The sequence below is a fragment of the Nicotiana tabacum genome, chromosome 22, assembly GCF_000715075.1.
Source record: "Nicotiana tabacum cultivar K326 chromosome 22, ASM71507v2, whole genome shotgun sequence".
Taxonomy (NCBI): Eukaryota; Viridiplantae; Streptophyta; class Magnoliopsida; order Solanales; family Solanaceae; genus Nicotiana; species Nicotiana tabacum.
Window position 1 is genome coordinate 146,278,239 of NC_134101.1, and position 14,202 is coordinate 146,292,440.

The following is a 14,202-nucleotide window of genomic DNA, read 5'->3' on the forward strand; positions in this document are numbered from 1 at the left end:
AATTTCTTTTCTATCAAGGTATGAAGCACTATCCTCAGGTGCTACTCATGATCCTCCCGGCTCCGGGAGTTAACTAGAATGTCATAAATAAAGATTATGACGAACGCATCAAGATAAGGCCGGAATACACTGTGCATTAAATGCATAAATGCTATTGGGGCATTAGTCAACCCAATTAATATAACAAGGAACTCGTAATGACCATACCGAGTCCTAAAAGCTCTCTTCAGGCCATCTGGCTCCCGAATTTTCAATCGATGATAACCTGAACACAAATCAATCTTGGAAAACACTCGAGCACTTTGTAACTGATCAAACAAGTCATAAATACAAGGCAAAGAATACCGGTTCTTCACTGTAACTTTGTTCAACTGGCGATAATCAATACACATATACATAGAACCATCCTTTTTCTTCACAAACAAGAGAGGAGCACCCAAGGTGACACACTAGGCCGAATGAAGCCATTATCAAGCAATTCATGTAACTGTTCCTTCAACTCCTTCAACTCAGGAGGGGCCATACAAAAAGGAGGAATAGAGATGGGCTGAGTGCCCGGCAATAAATCAATGCCAAAATCAATATCTCTATCGGGCAGCATGCCCGAAAGATCAGCTGGAAACACATCAGGGAAATCCCTCACTACTGGGACTAAATCAACTATAGGGGTATCAATATTGACATCTCTCACATAAGCTAGATACGCGTCATACCCCTTCTCAACCATTTACTAAGCTTTAAGAAATGAAATAACTCTATTGGGAGTGTAATCTAAAGTACCCCTCAACTCTAATCACGGTAAACTTGGCATAGCCAACGTCACGGTCTTGGCGTGACAATCAAGAATAGCATAATGAGTCAATAACCAGTCCATTCCCAAGATAACATCAAAATCTACCATGCTGAGAAATAATAAATCGGCTCTGGTTTCAAAACCACTAAGAGCAATCAAACACGATCGATAAATACGGTCCATAACAAGAGAATCTCCTACAGGAGTAGAAACATAAATAGGGGAACTCAAAGAATCCTGAGATATGCCCAAATGCAGGGCAAAATAAGAGGACACATAGGAATAAGTGGAGCCTGGATCGAATAGAACTGATGCATCTCTATGACAGATTAGAACAATACCTATAATGACAGAATCAGAAGCAACAACCTTTGTACAAGCAGGAAGGTCATAATAACTGGCCCGGCCTCCCCCTCTAGGGCGACCTCTACCTCCCCTACATCCACCTCTAGCTGGCTGAGCAGGTGGGGTGGCAGCTGGTGCTGTAATCATAGCCTGGGAAGCTATAGAGCACGCTGTAGCTGAGAAGTTTGTAGAAGTGCACCCCTCTTAAGCCTGGGACAATCCCTCACCATATGGCATGTGTCGCCACACTCAAAATAAGCTTTGCTAGGGCGTGGTGGCTGTGACTGGCTCGGGCTAGGTCTGCTGGACTTACCATTGAAAGAATCCCGTGCAGGAGGCATACTAGATACTGGAGGTGCATAATAAGGCTCTTGAGGTATTGAGGGAGTTGGAATACCATGGACGGGTGGAAGAGCTGAATAAACGGGGCGTCTCACATAGCCCTTACTATAACGAACTGTAGCTGGGGCACGGGCACCAGAATAATGGCCCGACTCTTGAGACGTCTTGGCCTTTCTCTCTTTCCTATCCCCAACATGCATGCCCTCTACTCTCCTAGAAATACTCACCACTTGTTGATACACGATATCCATCTCTAACTCCTAGGCCATGCTAGACCTGTTACTGGGAATGGGCCCCTCAATAAATCGACGAACCCTCTCTCAAACTATAGAAACCAAGGCCGGTGCATGCCTAGCCAAGTCACTGGAACAGACAACCTACTCTGGAAAGGTCATAATACCCAGGCACAAAGGCTCAAACTCCGCACGCCATACATTCTTGAGGCTCTGAAGGACATAATCCCTCAAACACATATCCGAGAACAGAGTCCATGTAAGGGAAGCTGCCTTAGCAGGACTGTCCGTCTCAAAAGTACGCCACCACTAATAGGTTGTCCCTCGAAGCTGGAAGGTAGTGAAAGAAACCCCACTCTACTCTGCTATGCCCATAGTGCGGAGGATACGGTGGCACTCCTCTAGAAATTCCTGAGCATCCTCTGATGCTAGACCACTGAATATAGGAGGGTCATACTTCCTGTACCTCTCAAGCCTCCGCTGCTCCTCCTCTGAAACTGCTACCCTACCCTCAGGCTGAGTTGGGGCTACAGGCGGTATCTGTATAACCTCTGAAATTTGATCAACCTAAACTCGCTGCTTTGGGGTGCGGGCGGCGGGAGTCTGTGCTTCTCCCCTCGGTCTGAGATGTGGCTGCAGCAAGAGGAATCAATCCTGCCTGAGCTAGAGTGCTATACATGCTCATGAACTGTGCAAGGGTCTCCTGGAGAGCTGGAGTAGCAGTAGTAGTAGGCATATCAGGTGCTTGGGAACCAGCTAGAGATATTGGTGGCTCCTCTATAGTAGCTCGCCCGGGTGCTGTAGCTGTACCACCTCCGGCCCCGGCCTCTGGCGGCTCTAATGGGGGCGCGAATGCCTGGTCATCTCCGATAGCACGTGTCCTCACCATCTGTGAGAAAATAGAAGACAAAAGTTTAGAATTTTGAGGTCAATAATCTCGCATGACAAGGAATCAAATGAAGTGGAATTTTCCTAACAGTTCCATAGCCTCCTGAATATAAGTACAGACGTCTCTGTACCGATCCTACAAGACTCTAATAAACCGGCTTGTGACTCACGACTCCTATGAACCTAGAGCTCTGATACCAACTTGTCATGACCCTAGTTCTCCCTCTGTGAACCTCTCATGATGGCACCTAGTCTCTAAGACTAGGTAAGCCAAACATTTGCGGATAAAGGAACAAAATATGAAAGCTATCAACTAAAAGTAAATTTTAAACAAGAAAATGGGATGCCGCTCGGCATATACAATAATCACTTCCGAACAGTACCTATAACTCTCCCAAAACCTGGAATGTCATAAGTCACAAGCTAAAGAAGAACACAATGCTCCCATACTCTAGAATCTAATACAAGAAGAAATACAAGAAGTCTTTAACTTGAGGAAGAGTTGATAGGGACTCCTAGGTCTGCGGACGTGACAGATATACCTCGAAGTCTCTACAGTCGTCTCGCCTCACTGGTAATGTGGCTAAAAAGAGGTACCTAGATCTGCACATGAAAAAATATGTGCATGAAAGGGCATTAGTACATCACAACGGTACCCAGTAAGTGCCAAGCCTAACCTCGGTCGAGTAGTGACGAGATTAGGTTAGGGCCCTACTGGTATATATATAACAAAATAATACAGAGTGAAATATCGCAGTAAAGATAAATACTAAAATTTAATGAGAATGAAATCACAGAAAACAACAGCTCAGTACACAGAGATAATAGTAGGGGATCTCCCGGGATAGCATCCCATAGTCCCAAACTTATATTTGCTGGGGGATCTCTCGGGATACTGTCCCGTAGTCCCAAACGTAAATGTGCAGGGGGATATCTCGGAATACCGTTCGGTAGTCCCAAAGTAAATATATAGTACAGGGGGATCTCGCGGGATACCGTCTCGTAGTCCCAAATGTAAACGTGCAGGGGGATGTCCCGGAATACCGTTCCGTAGTCCCAAAGTAAACATGCAACTCAATCAACCTCAACAAAAATTTCAACAAGGAATTCTACAGTTCAGACCATGTTCATATCAAAGAAGGCAGATAATTTTCACTAAGCATGCTGTAGGGAGTTCAGATAGGCGGTAAAGGCAATTAAGACAGTTAAGACACGTAGGCATGCTTTCCTAAGCTAAACAGGATAGTTACATATACTAGTATTGCTCAATTAAAGGACAAACATATATTTGCTTAACTAAAATGGGGGTTTTCAACAAATAGCCAGTATACGCACTCGTCACCTCATGTACACGACGCTCATATATCAAATAGTACCAAATCCTAAGGGGAGTTCCCTCACACAAGGTTAGGCAAGCCACTTACTTCGAACCAAGCTCAAATCAATCCGAAATCACGCTCTTGCCACGAGTATCCAACTCCGAGTGGACTAAATCTAATCAATTCAATTACATAATGTAAATATAGCTACAAACAACTAATTTAGCTAATGAAATCAAAGCTATGGCAAGAAAATAGAGAAACACCCAAAAATCCTCCCAGGGCCCACATCTTGGAATCGGTTAAAAGTCACAAATTATGAACACCCATTCACTCACGAGTTCACTCGTGCAAAAATCATCCGAATCCGACACCTAAATCCCACTCAAATCTCAGATTTTTGGTTGGGGAACTTTTCCCCCAATTTCCCAACTTCCTTACTCCAATTCCTTAATTTAATGAAGAAAATGACTATGGATTAATAAAATATAATCAAAATAGAATTAGGAATTGTTACCCAATGATTTCTTCTGAAAAACTCTCGAAAATCACCTTCCACCGAGCTCCAAATCGAATTTTGTGATATGAATTTCAAACCCTCAAAAATCCCCTTTTCTGCCCAGCGATTTCCGCTTTTGCGATCCTAGGACCGCATCTGCTGCCCCGCACCTGCGGAATTGCCATCGCAAGTGCAAATTTTCACTTAAGGCACCTCATCTGCTTTTGCTATCATGAGGTCGCACCTGCGTGTGCGCACCTGTGGATCCTTATCCACTTCAGCGGTCCCAGACCGTTCCTACGCTTCCATCACTCACACCTGCGGGCATCACAGATGCGGAACTCCCCTCGCACCTGTGACCCCAAACTTCCTCCCAAAATCCGCTTCTGCGCTTGGTTGTCCGCATATGCGGACCAACACCTATGATTCCCTACCGCAGGTGCATAAACACCAGAACCATCACACTTGAAAATCCTCTCAGCCCAAAGTTTTTACCCGTTGAGCATCCGAAACACACCCGAGGCCCCCAGGACCTCAACCAAACATACCAGCCAATCTTAAAACACCATACAAACTTAGTCGAGGCCTAAAATCACATCAGACAATGTTAAAAATACAATTCATCCTCCGATCCAAACCAAATGAATTTGAAACATCAAAATTCTACAACCGATGCCGAAACCTATCAAACCATGTCCGATTGACCCCAAATTTTGCACACAAGTTGTATTTAACACTATGGACCTACTCCAACTTCCAGAATCGGATTCTGACCCTGATATAAAAAATTTCACTACCGGCCCCAAACTCCAAAAATTCGACTTTCGCCATTTCAAGCCTAAATGAGCTACGGACCTCCAAAACACAATCCGAGCACGCCCCAAAGCCCAAAATCACCCAATGGAGCTAACAGAATTGATGGAACTCCATTATAGAGCCATCTTCACACTGTTCCGACTACAGTCCAAATTCTAAGACTTAAGCTCTTATTTAGGGATAAGTGTCCCAAAACACTCTGAAACTTCAAGCAAATCATCCCCGCAAGTCACATTAGCAGAAAAAGATACAGGGGAAGCAGTTAGTAGGGGATTGGGACGTAAATTCTCAAAATGGCTGACCAGGTCGTTACATCCTCCCATTCTTGAAACATTCGTTCGTCCTTGAACGAGCATAGAGACATACTTGAAGTGGTGAAAAGATGAGGATAATGGCTGCGCATATCCTGCTCGGTCTCCCAAGTTGCCTCCTCGACCGGCTGACCCTGCCACTGAACCTTCAATGATGCAATGTTCTTTGACCTTAGTTTTTGAACCTGCCTGTCCAATATAGCCACTGGCTCTTCAACATAAGATAGATCAGTGTCCAACTGGACAGAGCTGAAATCCAACACGTGAGACGGATCACCACGATACCTCTGGAGCATCAAAACATGAAATACAGATGAATTCCTGCCAAGCTGGGAGGTAAGGCAAGCTCATAAGCAACCTCACCAACACGCCACAACACCTCAAAAGGACCAATAAACCGTGGCCTCAACTTGCCTCTCTTTTCGAATCTTATAACGCCCTTCATAGGTGAAACCTGAAGCAAGACCTGCTCTCCATACATAAATGAAACATCGCGAACCTTTTGATTCGCATAACTCTTTTGTCTGGACTGGGCTATGCGAAGCGTATCCTATATCACCTTAACCTTTTCCTAAGCATCCTTAACCAGGTCTGTGCCCAATAATCTAGCCTCGGCCAGCTCGAACCAACCTACTGGGGTCCGACACCGCCTACCGTATAGAGCCTCATACGGTGCCATCTGAATGTTAGACTAATAATTGTTGTTGTAGGAAAATTCCGTAAGTGGAAAGAACTGATCCTAAGAACCTGCAAACTCCATCACACACGCACGGAGCATATCCTCAAGAATCTGAATAGTGCGCTCGGACCGTCCGTCCGTCTGAGGGTGAAATGCTGTGCTTAACTCCACCTGAGTACCCAACTTATGCTGTACAGCTCTCCAGACCCGTGATGTAAAGTGCTTCCCCCTGTTAGAGATGATAGATACTGGCACGTCATGAAGCCTGACAATCTCACGAATATAAACTCGAGCTAGCTGCTTGGAAGAATATGTAGTCATCACAGGAAGGAAATGAGCCGACTTGGTTAGCCTATCTATAATCACCCAAACTGTATCAAACTTCCGCTGAGTCCGTGGGAGTCAAACAATGAAATGCATAGTGATCCGTTCCCATTTCCACTCCAGGATCTTCAACTTCTAAAGCAATCCACATGATCTCGCTGATGCTCATACTTCACCTGTAGGCAATTTAGACACCGAACAACATACTCCACTATGTCCTTCTTCATCCTACGCCACCAATAATGCTATCTCAAGTCCTGATACATCTACGCGGCACCCAGATGAATAGATTACCACAAGATGTGAGCCTCATGAAAAATCAACTCATGCAAAACCATCAAGATTAGGCACAAATAGCCTGCCCTGCATCCTCAATGCACCATCATCCCGATAGTGACCTCCTTAGCATCACAGTGCTGGACTGTGTCCTTAAGGACAAGCAGATGGGGGTCATCATAATGACGCCCCCTGATAAGATCATAAAGAGAAGACCGAGAGACCACACAAGCCAATACTCGACTAGGCTCAGAAATATCCAATCTCACAAACTAGTTGGCTAAAGCCTGAACATCCAACGCCATGGGCCTCTCTGCTGCAGGTTGATAAGCCAAACTCCCCAAGCTCTCTGCCCGATGACTCAAAGCATTGGCCACCACTTTGGCGTTTACTGGGTGGTAGAAAATAGTGATACCATAATCCTTAAGCAGATCTAACCACCTCCTTTGACGCAAATTTAGATTCCTCTCCTTGAACAAATGCTGCAAACTACGGTGATCAGTATAGATCTCATAAGGGACACCGTGCAAATAGTGCCTCCAAATCTTCAAGGTTTGAACAATAGAAGCTAACTCAAGGTCATGGACATGATAGTTCTTTTCATGCACCTTCAGTTGTCTGGACGCGTAGGCAATCACCATATGGTCCTGCATCAACACCGCGCCAAGGCCAACTCGTGATGTATCATAATAGATTATATAAGACCCTGAACCTGTAGGCAATATCAATACTAGGGCTGTAGTCAAAGCTGTATTGAGCTTTTGGAAGCTCTCCTCACACTCTTCTGTCCACCTTAATGGAACACCCTTCTGGGTTAGCCTGGTCATAGGTACTACAATAGATGAGAATCCCTCAACGAATCGACAGTAATAACCCGCCAAACCAAGAAAGCTCTGGATATCTGTAGCTGCAGATGGTCTGGGCTAACTCTACACTACTTCCACTTTCTTCGGATCCACCTTGATCCCTTCACTAGATACCATATGACCCAAGAATGCCACAGAATCTAACTAGAACTCACATTTTGAGAACTTTGCATATAATTTCTTTTCTCTCAAGGTCTGAAGCATTATCCTCAAGTGCTGCTCATGATCTTCCAGACTCCGGGAGTACACCAGAATGTCATCAATAAAGACAATGACGAACGAATCAAGATAAGGCCGGAATACACTATGCATCAAATGCATAAATGCTGCTAGGGCATTGGTTAGACCAAATAACATAACAAGGAACTCGTAATGACCATACTGAGTCCTGAAAGCAGTCTTCAGGATATATGGTTCCCGAATTTTCAACCGATGATAACCTGAACGCAAATCAATCTTCGAAAACACTCGAGCACCCTGTAACTGATCAAACAGGTCATCAATACGAGTCAAAGAATACCAGTTCTTCACTGTAACTTTGTTCAACTGGCGATAATCAATGCACATATACATAGAACCATCATTTTTCTTCACAAACAAGATAGGAGCACCCCAAGGTGACATACTGGGCCGAATGAAGCCCTTATCAAGCAATTCTTTTAGCTATTCCTTCAACTCCTTCAAATCAGGAGGGGCCATACGGTAAGGAGAAATAGAGATGGGTTGAGTGCCCGACAACCAATCAATGCCAAAATTAATATCTCTATCGAGCGGCATGCCTGAAAGATCAGCTGGAAACACATCAGGGAAATCCCTCACTACTGGGACTGACTCAACTATTGGGGTATCAATGCTGACATCTGTCACATAAGCTAGATACGCGTCACAACCCTTCTCAACCATTCATTGAGCTTTAGGAAATGAAATAACTCTGGTGGAAGTATAATCTAAATTACACCTCCACTTTAATCACGGTAAACCTAGCATAGCCAGTGTCATGGTCTTGGCGTGACAATCAAGAATAACATAATAGGGAGACAACCAGTCCATGTCCAAGATAACATCAAAATCTATCATATTGAGCGATAATAAATCGGCTCTGGTCTCAAAACCACTAAGAGCAATCAAACACGATCGATAAATGCTCTCCATAATAAGAGAATATCCCATAGGAGTAGAAACATAAATAGGGGAACTCAAAGAATCTTGAGTCATACCCAAATGCGGGGCAAAATAAGAGGACACATAGGAATAAGTGGAGTCTGGATCGAATAGAACCGATGCATCTCTATGAAAGATCGGAATAATAACTGTAATGACAAAATCGAAAGCAACAACTTCTGTACGAACAGGAAGGGCATAGTATCTGGACTGGCCTCCCCCTCTAGGGCAACCTCTACCTCCTCGACCTCCACCTCTTGCTAGTTGAGCAGGTGGGGTGGTAGTCGGTGCTGTAATCATAGTGTTGATACCCAATTTTTTTCTATATTTTTTATATGCATAAATATCTTCAAAATAGCATATATACGCATATATAAGCATGCACAAGGTTTTAATAATTTTTCCATAATTTTAAGGATTTAAATTGATTTATTTCCTTCCCTTTTATTCATAAAATCCCCAATAATTATCTCCCAAATTATTGTTGTGGTAATTTAGTCATTTAATTTCTATATTTATGCCAAAATATGGTTAAAATATTTTTTATGCATTTTTATAATTTTGCATTTTTATATTTTTAAAGCTAAATTGCATATAATTGCATTATAGCCTCATTAATGTATAATTACATTTATATGCGTAAAATTGATCTCCTATATTTTTAAAATATTAAATATATATTTAAATCATTTTAGTACACAAAATTATTTTTACAGAAATTATTTATTACTTACTATAAATTATATAGAGAAAATTGGCTATTTAAAATATAGCCAGATTTGCCTTTCAATTTCAGCCCAATTTAAACCCAACCCAACCCCAGCTCAATTTCATATTAAAAATACCCGACCCAAACCCTAAACCCGCCTACCTGACCCAAGACTTGTCAAATCCTGGCTGTTGATCTAAAATATCAACGACCCTCGTATGTTCATTCCTTTTTTATCCCAAATGACCCCTAACCCTAGCTCATTGTTCACATACCACCGCCTCTGTATCCTCTCATCTCCTCTTCTCTCTCAACCACTCAGCCTAACCCTAGCTCCTTCAACCGCCGACCTTCTTCTCCAGTCTTCTCCGATGATCTCCCTTCAACTCCTAAGCCTCCAATGGCTCCTCTGATGCTATGCTTGCCTTCTCTAAGGTCTTCAAGGGCCCTGGGCCATGTAAATTTGCATCTAGGGTTTGCTATTTGTCTGTTCTTGGCTACTTTAGTGCGATTTCAAGCAAAATCATGCTGTGCTTGTTACGATCCTTGGGATTCTAGACAGGTTCTATCATCTCTATTTGGGTTTCTTCTGAAACCCTAATTTCTGCCTGCATCTTCTAGATCTGTACCATTTTAAAACAATTTGAGTTTGTTTCTTTAGTATTTTACACTATTCTTGATACTCTTTTACAAGAATCATCGATTTTAAAGGGTTTTCACCTTCTTCTAAAATTAGGGTTTTCGGAACTCCTTTTAAAACTTTGTTTAAACTGATTCCTTATGTTTAAACTTCCATCTCTTGCATATTTTGATGGATTCTATGATGTTACTACCTTTTCAACTCGCCTATGTTGAAAACCCTAAATTTCTAAGATTTCTTTGTTTGGTTCTGTGTGTTAGCGTGACTACTTGATTCTTGTTTAAGTTTATGTGATTATCTTGCCTCGAATATGTTCTGCTGAGTTTTCTTATGCCTAACTTATATTACCTCTGTATGTTTATGTTCATCTTGATTGCTGAAACTTGTCTCTTTCTACTGATACTACTTAACTTGCATGTTTGCTATGATTGGTTATTCCTATCTTACCCATTTATATGTTGAATACTGAATCATGACTTCCTCTTTGATTGATTCTTGATTCCCTATTTTATGGTTTGATTGAAATACCTTCCCTTAAACCTTCAATTTCTACCTCTTCTATTCAAATTAACTGATTCGCCTACCTTGTCTGCTGTGGTACTTTATTCTTACTGAACTATTTTCTTAATTAAAGTTTTTTTGAACTTAGCTCTAATTGTTCACCTTATACTTACTGGATTTGATTCTTTACTTATTAGTCATACACTGATTTCTTTCCTTATATGCTACTTGTTCTTACCGTTTGAATTGGTTCCCTTAACTTAAGGGAGTACTTGTCCTGATTTTGCTCTAATTGATTCTAAGTTCCATAATTACTATGCTACTATGATTCTTACCTTATTTTTATCTAATTTCGAACTACTATATATACACACTCTCTCATTAACACAAGACACACGAACACTTTGGTTCAAAAGCTCTCTCTTTCACACTTAAACTTTCTGTTCTCTCTCTTTTATGCTACTTGCTACTATTCTGAGTTAGCTGGCTGCAAGCCAAGGCTAACTATTGTGTTCTTCTACTCCTTCACTTTTGTTTGATGTCTTCTCTACTGGTATGTTCTAGTTTCAATTCAAGTTCCAACAATAATATTGTTCTTATATTGCTTCAGTTCATCCTGTTTCTAGTGTGCTTTTACTTGTGGTTTTACTATGAAACCTGCAGTTAATATGCCTACATGATTAGCATGTTATGAACTCCCCTTCCTTAGAATCAGTATGAGCATGTTACCCCTTCCATGTAATCTTGCACTATCTGGACTCTGATATGAATCCCCTCTAAGTAGTCTACACTCCTAACTGGTATGGTTCTGGGATTGAATCATGTGGATCTTATATTGAACCCTCTTAAGTATTGCTGGTTCTGTGACTATGTCTGATCAGTTGAATCTGAGCATGTTTGTATCAATTCCTAAGACCTTTGCTTGTTATGTGTTTACAACCATGTGTTCTATGTATCCCCAAATCTCTTGACCCCTATTTATGACTACTGAACTTGATTTGGTTCTGTGATCCCTAGCTGTGTATGAACCTATCTTAAGGGTGTTGTGTTTAGGCTGTTGTTTACTACTCCACTCTATTTTCAAACTGTCTCTGTTGTTTTACTAAATTATTTCAAACAAACTTCCCTTTAATATTGTTTTCCCTACTGAGACCTTTCAAACTATGTTAAGAACTCTCACTATACTCCTAAGTTAATAGGTTCTTCCCCCTCCAGTATGTGTACTGCCTTGGGATCCTCTTGAGAACCCTCTAAACTCTGGCATACTGAGGTTGGGCCTTCCACACTACACTTGTTCAATTTTGGTTACCAAGTCTAGGTGTAAGCATTGCCCGGGATCCTTGAGATCCTTAGGGAACTTTGGTGCACCTAGACTATGACATTGTCTATGGAACTTGGGAATTTGAGGCTTTGGAAACCTGGGCCTATCTGTAGGCTCCCTATAGAATAACTTCTTATTTTCTTATCTACTTATGTAATTCATTCATATGGTCTGTAATAACTTGTAAACGAATATTGGGTTAATTAGTGAAAAGGGTGGGTAGCTATATGTTTGTGGGATATTACGGGTAGAAACCATGCCTATAAGGCTTTACAAATTGCTGTGTTTGCCTTGATAAATAGAAACCATGCCTATAGGACTTTTGTATCTTGTCATGTTAGAAATCATGCCTATAGGTCTCAATTGATTCCATAATAGAAATCATGTTTAATAGTTCTTAATCAGTTTCACAAGTAGATGCCATGCCTATAGGATATAATCCAAATTCAGCTTCTGTTATAACAAGTGTTTATGTGTGTTATCGTTTGTCATCATGCCTACATTATTTAACATCGGTATTAAACAAGTAGATATCATGCCTATAGGGAATAATACCAGAAATTCTACCTATAGATCTCACCTAAGTTTAGTTTAAATAAATCAATCCGGTTAACGCTTGGATCACTTCTGTACTAGTTTAATTAAGTGGTTTATATTTCCCTGAAACGAGTTCTTTTTAAAAAACGGCCTTAATCTGTTACTAGACAGCATGCCTCTAGGGATTAAAGAGTCCATTTCAAAACCTGCCTTGTTTCACTATACAAAATGTAGTCATCAGTATTCCGCGTATAGGCAAGCCCGTAGGGCATTTTCAAAACATGCAATTCTGAAACTGTTCCTGTGACTTAACGTTGTTCTAGCAGGCTTTTTAAAATCAGTAGGCAACTGGTAGGATCATCACTTCTGAGTTTATAAAATAAACTGTCTATCTTCTGTATATTCACTTAGACATCATGCCTTAGGATACTGTTTAATGAAAAGGCCTTTATTTGTGTTTGAGCCATGCTGTTTACATGCCTTATCTATGGAGGTAAACTGAGCCTCTTATTTGCTCCTTCCTGTTCTTGTTTGCTAAGAGTCCTATGTGTTATTGCTTGTTGTCTTAGTATTTTCACCTTTTAAACCTTAGGGGTCTATCTAGAACCACCTATAGGTAGAGGTCCTAAATCCCTCTAGGACCATTAAGAAGGGACGGGTAACAACACACAATAGAGATTGCTGACTAACACTTGCTTTGAATGACCACTAAAGGGATGGGAATGGTAGATATAGGATATGATGACTACGCGCTAATGTCACGTGTAGCTCCTCATTGAGGAGTGTTTATCGGACATTGTGTGGGGTGATCCTACAGGCTAACCAACCTAGGACTCCTCCTTTTCCAAATTCCTTTTTCTGTCTAAAACTTTGTTTTATACAACAAGTTCAAAATCTTTATCTTATTTGAGTTATCCAACGTGCTTTACTTGCAACCTATTTAATTCAACTATTTATTTGGCTAGTGGACTAATTCGTAAATATAAGTTCGGCCGGGACCCACAGTTGTGGACCAAGAGGGGTGCCTAACACCTTCCCCTCAAGGTTATTTGATCCCTTACCCTAATCTCTGGTAATGCAAACCAATCCAAGAGTTAATCACTCTAGGTGTCCTAACGCACCATAACTCGTTAGGTGGCGACTCTTCAAATACCCAATTCCTAAAAGGAAAGGAGTTATCACATCCCATGAATGTCGGAACCCGAACCTCTCTCCGCGGAGGGAAAAACACAGGGCACGACACATAGCCTAGGAACCCTGTGGAGCATGTTATGGCTGAGAAGTCTGTGGAGGGCACCCCTCCTAATCTTGGGACAATCGCTCACGATATGGCGAGTGTCGCCACACTCAAAATAAGCTCTAGGAGGGCATGGCAGCTGTGACTGGCTCGGGCCAGGTCTACTGGACTGACCACTGAAAGCACCCCGTGCAAGAGACACACTGGATAATGGAGGTGCATAATAAGGCTCCTGAGGTCTTGAAGGAGCTGGAATACCACGGGCGGCTAGAAGAGCTGAATGAACAGGGCGACGTATAAAGCCCCTGCCATGAAGAACTATAGCTGGGGCACAAGTACCAGAATAATGGCCCGGCTCTTGAGACCTCTTGGCCTTTCTCTCCTTCGTATCCCAAGAAAGCATGC